The following is a 7,193-nucleotide window of genomic DNA, read 5'->3' as shown; positions in this document are numbered from 1 at the left end:
ATCGTTCAACTGCGCGTCCAGCCTTTCAAGCAGGCCGGACGCCGTTTTTGCGATGCCGAGGCCACCTTCAGGCGCCCCAACACGCTTCGTTCTCGCAAAGTGTAGCACTTTGCACAGTCCGAGACGACGGCGTTCGAGCTCGCTACGGCGCCCTCCCCGCAGGGCCGGGTATCGCCACGCGGCAAGAAGCACGCAACATTCTCGATAGACTGGTTGTGTCAACTCGATCGCGGCTTGCGGTTTCTCTCGAGCCCGCAGCACTGGTGGACCGACCGACACTTGCAACGTAGCCGAGACGGCAAAGCCGCCAGGCGACGGGTCACGCCCGCGCCTTCGGCGCTTTCGTATTTGACTCGTCCGAGGACGATGGGGAACACACCTCGATATCGTGGAAAAAGCGTCGTCCGACAACCAGCCCCTAACGCATCAAGCGGATGAGGCTGCAGACGTCAGCTGTGGGATCCACGGGAGCGATACCGGGGACACGCTTGACGGGCACGAAGCCCGCCGCACATCAAACACCCAGGTCGCTTTGGGGGCGACTGCTCTCTGGGACCCCCATATAATAGCAGCGATAAGTACCCAAACCTCCATGGGGCCGTACTCGTGGCACTTTCGACGAGCGTTTGGCGGAAATCGTGCCGCCTCGTAACGCCGCGAGCAAGATTGAAAGCTTACGTCGGCGGCACCATGCCGAAGTCGTGAAACTGCAGCGCGTCCATCGAATGCGCGAACGGCAATTTCTCGCGAATGGCCAGTGCCGTTTCCTGAACGATCGCCTTTCGGTCCCCCTACGGGGCGGCCCCCGGCCGATCGATTCGAGGAAAGCTAGCCCGGCCCCTTCGCCATTTCCGAGCACGAGTGCGACCAGCGCGGGCGGCGTGCTCGACGCCCCGGCTGACATCGTTTGGGACTGTGTCTCTTCGAGCGCTCGCGCCAACGTCGCGGGGCCGACGACGACGCCCGGCCGGTTCTCTCCCGGTTCCCGGCGTGTTATAGCGCAGCCCTCTGCACGGCGGCGCCGACTGAGTAGTGGCCGTGCAGCGGCTTGTACGCCAAAGTTGCGTGAAAGGCGTCGAGCTCCCGCCGGCCCGGCTCACGTGGTTTCGGACTTCTGTCGCTTCGAGCGCTCGCGTAGCCGTGCCTGGGCACGATTCTCGACTCCGCAGCAGTGCGCGGAAACAGCTACGAAGACGCGCAAGCCCAAAATCGCACTGCGGTACAACGTCAGCCGGGACCGTATGGCCCCTTATAATAGCAGCGATAAGTCGCCAGACCTCCATGGGGCCGTACTCGTGCGACGAGGCGGCGTACTGCGCCGAGCCGAGCGCCAATATTTCGCTTTGGCGCGGCTGATACGAGCTCTCGCGATCGCCGCGGTACCGCCGCTCACCGATTCAAGGCACGCTAGCGCGGTCCCCTTCGCCATTTCCGAGCACGAGTGCGACCAGCGCGGGCGGCGTGCTCGACGCCCCGGCTGACGTCGTTTCGGACTTTGTCTCTTGGAGCGCTCGAAGCCATGTCGGGGCTGACGCCGACGTCTGCGTGGTGTTTCCGCGATTCCCGGCGCGACACAATGCAGCTGCGAGCGGGATGCCAGCGATTCCGTCGCGGCCGTGCGGCGGCGTACACGCAGAAGTTTCGTGAAGGGTATCGAGCTCCCGCCGCCCCGGCCGACGTCGTTTCGGACTTCGGTCGCTTCGAGCGCTCGCGTAGCCGTGCCTGAGCACGATTCTCGACTCCGCAGCAGTGCGCGGAAACAGCTACGAAGACGCGCAAGCCGAAAATCGCACTGCGGTACAACGTCAGCCGGGACCGTATGGCCCCTTATAATAGCAGCGATAAGTCGCCAGACCTCCATGGGGCCGTACTCGTGCGACGAGGCGGCGTACTGCGCCGAGCCGAGCGCCAATATTTCGCTTTGGCGCGGCTGATACGAGCTCTCGCGATCGCCGCGGTACCGCCGCTCACCGATTCAAGGCACGCTAGCGCGGTCCCCTTCGCCATTTCCGAGCACGAGTGCGACCAGCGCGGGCGGCGTGCTCGACGCCCCGGCTGACGTCGTTTCGGACTTTGTCTCTTGGAGCACTCGAAGCCACGTCGGGGCCAACGCCGACGTCTGCGTGGTGTTTCCACGATTCCCGGCGCGACACAATGCAGCTGCGGGCAGGATGCCAGTGATTCCGTCGTGGCCGTGCGGCGGTGTACACGCAGAAGTTTCGTGACGGGTGTCGAGCTCCCGCCGCCCCGGCTGACGTCGTTTCGGACTTCGTCTCTTCGAGCGCGCGCGCCAACGTCGCGGCGCCGACGACGACGCCGGCCCGGTTCTCCCCTTATAATAGCAGCGATAAGTGGCCAGACCTCCATGGGGCCGTACTCGTGCGACGAGGCGGCGTACTGCGCCGAGCCGAGCGCCAATATTTCGCTTTGGCGCGGCTGATACGAGCTCTCGCGATCGCCGCGGTACCGCCGCTCACCGATTCAAGGCACGCTAGCGCGGTCCCCTTCGCCATTTCCGAGCACGAGTGCGACCAGCGCGGGCGGCGTGCTCGACGCCCCGGCTGACGTCGTTTCGGACTTTGTCTCTTGGAGCGCTCGAAGCCATGTCGGGGCCGACGCCGACGTCTGCGTGGTGTTTCCACGATTCCCGGCGCGACACAATGCAGCTGCGAGCAGGATGCCAGCGATTCCGTCGTGGCCGTTCGGCGGTGTACACGCAGAAGTTGCGTGAAGGGTATCGAGCTCCCGCCGCCCCGGCTGACGTCGTTTCGGACTTTGTCTCTTCGAGCGCTCGCAGCGATGTCGAGGCGATCGCCGACGTCTGCACGGTTCCCGGTGTGCTACAATGCAGCAGTGTGCCAAGCGACACCTCTTGGTTGCCGAGGCAAGCACGGCGATTTCCTGAAGCGAGCGCATTCCGGCCAGGCAGCAGCGGGCTTTGCGCTTTCGGGAGTGCTCTTGCTGTAAAATTTGAACGTGTGCAGCTGCACGAAGCGAGTGTATTTATTTTCTCTCTCTCTCTCTCTGCCTTTGAGGCGACTGTAATTTTAATTTAAATGCAATCGGAGGCGGGAGCAACCTGATCAGAGTAGGTTGACTTCGGCGCGCCTTGTAGTTTATAAATTGCTTTCAAGCTTTGACGACATACGCCTTCGCGCCATCTGCTTTCCCGGTCTCTTTGGCACTTGATTGTGTGTGCTGCATGCTCTGCATTCTAAGGAAACACGCCTGTTTGTCTCCCTCTCTCACGTTCTTCTTTTTTTAGCTGCTCCTTTAGAAGCTGCTATGCTCTTTACTCGCTGTAAAATAGAATGCTGCCACAAGCCAACAACCTTTGCGTGTTTTTTTTTCTCTCTCTTCCCAAGACGTTTCTGCCATTACTCACTGGCTCTAGTTCGCTCGCGCCATCTACCGTTCTTTCTGTATGGCGAAGTCCGTAGGTTTTCCTAGTTCCGTACACAGATGGCGCCAATGCGTTTTCGCGCCAGTTTCGAACGACCTGGCTGTACTCACGTTTCTCACTTAAATGGTTCAAATGGGGATTGCGAAAGGGGTGGTGCTTTCTTCTTGTGTAAGGCTGAGCTTCAAAGCTGCGTTTAAGCTATGCTAGCATGTGTGTGTGTGTGTGTGTGTGTGTGTGTGTGTGTGTGTGTGTATATATATATATATATATATATATATATATATATATATATATATATATATATATATATATATATATATATATATATATATATATATATATATATATATATATATATATATATGTGTGTGTGTGTGTGTGTATATGCATATACAAACACACGCGCGCGGGATAGTGGTAAAGATTATGAGGTAGCACTTTTTTTAACATACAATACCTGTGCTTCACATGGCGATTCTTCTCCCCCCTCTGTTTCAGGTTGGAAGGAGTGCGCAGTCTTTTCTATATTTATTTTTTTTTCATTCACTTCTATGTTGCTCGTCTTCGTACATGGGGCACGCTACCTAATTCTGCCGGTCGATTCTACACGTTGCGATCCGTCCCGGCCTGTGCCGTATCAAAATTTTCAGTGGGCCTTGCGGTAAATAAAAAGAAATGAAGGAAATGCGCGTGCTATATTACACTTGCGCACGGGCTTGAAACGAAGGCCTCAAAGAAAGTCACCTCGAGCGGCCGCATTCAGACGGAAGTAAGCATTCCCCTTGCGCGTGTTTTCCGCTCGCCTGCTCCGTTTTCTACGAGGTTGCCGTCGTTGGTTTGGCCTTACAAACAAGCTTGCACTCGGGTCTCGTTTCTACGCGACAGCGTTTCGTTAACAGCGAAAGACTGAGGCGTCGCGAGTTTATTCCTCAGATAGAGAGCATAGAGTCTCTAGACAGGCTGAAATTTAGAAAATTGCCCACGCTGTTGCTGAGGTTACCAATGTCGGCAGGGCGCCCACAAGGCAGTAGTACAATGGAGTGAAGTGAAGGACATCGCTTCTCGGCCTTTTGGCTAAGATCAAAGGGTAGTATTTGGTTACCTGTTTTAGATTATACACCTTTTACTCGTTTTTCCTTGGTTCTGTAACACATATTTATGATGTATTGTCACTAGCATAATAAAAAACTCTGTTCTTATCAGCTTAATATCTGATACGGGTTCTATGTGGACCCACGATATTAAACCTATTTTTGGAAGTTGGCGGAGTGCTTGAAGCCTGCTTCACCTCCGCCGCAGGTCGGCCCGGTATTGCACTACCTCCGGGATCGGCCCCCGCTCACTTCGGTGAGACTTCATTCAATCAAAATGAAGAACACAAGCTCGAAGCGAGCACTGACTTCACACGCACCATTGCTATACCATACGCAACGACGCCGGTTCGCGGACCACGAGAGTAATTAAACGGCCACTCCACCTGTGTGTAGCGTCGCACTTCATGCCGCGCAAATGGGACGCGTGACGGTGGACGCGGTGGTCGTCGGCTGCCTTGGCACCTGGGATCAGGGGAACGATCGCGTGATGCGCAGGCTGTGCAGTAGGTCATACCTACGGACACTCAAACGCCTGTGCATCAGCGATACTATCAGCGCCTCTACAAAGATTTTTAGAGCCCATGTCGGCACCTCTTAGATGATCTTATGTTTTTAGAGAAGCGATTTTTGCTGTTTTACACCTTTACAGTTTTAGCCTTTTATTACTAACACCACTAACTAGTTTTTTTAGTCATTTGTTTGCCGGTTTTAGACTACACACCTTTTATCCGTTTTTTCCTTGGTTTCGTAACAAATATTTATGATGTGATGTGTAACTAGCATAATAAAAAACTGTTCTTATCAGCTTAATATGTGATACGGGTTCTATGTGGACCCACGATATTAAACCTATTTTTGGAAGTTGGCGGAGTGCTTGAAGCCTGCTTCACCTCCGCCGCAGGTCGGCCCGGTATTGCACTACCTCCGGGATCGGCCCCCGCTCACTTCGGTGAGACTTCATTCAATCAAAATGAAGAACACAAGCTCGAAGCGAGCACTGACTTCACACGCACCATTCCTATACCATACGCAACGACGCCGGTTCGCGGACCACGAGAGTAATTAAACGGCCACTCCACCTGTGTGTAGCGTCGCACTTCTTGCCGCGCAAATGGGACAGCCGCACCAGCAAATTTCTTATTACGGCCTTCGAGAAAAATAAATGACAGCAAAAGAAAGAACCAGGAGGGAGAATCGGCAAATTATATGTCTAAGAAATAGGATTGTTATTTATCCGATGTTTCTGTCTGCTGTAATGAGCCACTATAGGACGGGGAGGGGGGGGGGGTGTATGATTAGCCGTGGGTTCGGCCACCAATGTGAATCCCGCTCAAAGCCAACACTGGATTTTTGTGTTCACTATTGCTTGGATCCGTAAACCACAGCGCCAACGCAAGCTCGCCCTGCCAAAATCCGCTGCCCTAGTGGAAGAAAGATTCCCTATGAAAGAAAAATAGAGTGCCCGCTTTCTGGCAACTACTGTGCAGCCGTTGTGTGCACATTTTCGCAGCAGTGGGAGCGAACGCCTCGAAAACAAACTTGTCGTGTGGCCAAGTCTTGCGAAATATATTCAAGGGTTCAAAGGTGCTCCCGCTTTCCAACCTGTATGTTATGAAGACCTGTTGCTACCTTTTCATCCTCCTCCTCCTGGTTACGCCCAGTGCAGGGCAAAGGCCTCTCCCATAAGTATCCAAGTACCCCGGTCACGTGCTAATTGTCGCCATGTAGTCCCTGCACATTTCCTAATCTAATCTGCCCTCCCAACTTTCTGCCACCCCCTGCTACGCTTCCCTTCTCTTGGAATTGGGTCCGTAACCCTCAATGACCATCTCCCCCCCCCCCCATTGCATGCCCATTTCTTTTTTTCATGGTTTAAACTAAGGTGTCATTAACTCGCGTTTGTTCGCTCGCCCCTCAATCTGCTCTATTCCTATCTCTCGTGACGCTACACCCATCGTCCTTCTTGCCAAAGCTCGTTGCGTCGCCCTCAGTTACCCTTCGGTAACCCTTAAAGCTTTCCGTTGGGGCACTCGTGGCATCTTTCTCGTTTAAATAAGGCTACTTTTCTTTTCCGCCTTTTTTTTTGGGGGGAGGGGGGGGGAACTCTATGTGCTAGGCGCGATTTTGCCAGTTGGTTCGGCTTAACGCAGAACACTCCCGCATTGCAGTGAAGCCGCGTTGAAGGGGCAAAGAGTAGCGCAGTGAAGCGCATGCACGGGCGAAAAACGCAAATATTAGTCAAAAATACAACCATGTCGCCAAATACGAACTTCCATTATTGGAAATTCGAGTTCAGTTTGTGCATTGCGTTCGCCTAGAGAACATAAATGCCACAGCAGCCAAGTCAAAGCTTAGGATCGCGTATCATCTTTTTTTTCTTGCCTTTTACTCCTTGGCCTGCGTGACATGCACACGAAAGTTATGATATAGTGAAAACGCGAAATAATGCAGTGCGGCTGTATCAGATCTATTTTGTGCGTTTTGTTCTTTGTGGACTACAGCGGTGTGCGTTATGAGAAAGTTTCAGTGCCCTTCTACTGTGACCTGCGAAGCTACATTTAAAACCACATTGGTTTGCGCGGTTATTGCTACAAACTGCGTGTGGGTGCGTTCGTCTTTTTCTTTCGCTACCAGCGATGGGTTATCGCAACCGCGATCGGTTCTGCTGCTACGCTAGACGCGTTCTTGCCAACGGT

At 54.1% G+C, this 7,193-nt stretch overlaps 1 non-coding gene and 1 pseudogene across 1 annotated transcript; both read left to right on the top strand.

Annotated features, from left to right (window-relative positions):
• Window positions 1-4,457: 4,457 nt before the first annotated feature.
• On the top strand, window positions 4,458-4,745 carry LOC142567855 (U2 spliceosomal RNA; annotated as a pseudogene).
• A 506-nt stretch (window positions 4,746-5,251) lies between these two features.
• LOC142567861 (U2 spliceosomal RNA) lies at window positions 5,252-5,441 on the top strand. The gene has a single exon (XR_012825270.1). It is a non-coding gene; the product is annotated as a U2 spliceosomal RNA (small nuclear RNA).
• The last annotated feature ends 1,752 nt before the right edge of the window (window positions 5,442-7,193 follow it).

This window comes from Dermacentor variabilis, unplaced genomic scaffold, assembly GCF_050947875.1.
Source record: "Dermacentor variabilis isolate Ectoservices unplaced genomic scaffold, ASM5094787v1 scaffold_14, whole genome shotgun sequence".
NCBI lineage: Eukaryota > Metazoa > Arthropoda > Arachnida > Ixodida > Ixodidae > Dermacentor > Dermacentor variabilis.
The sequence above is the reverse complement of the archived record's forward strand: the minus strand, read 5'-3'. Positions and strand labels throughout refer to the sequence as shown.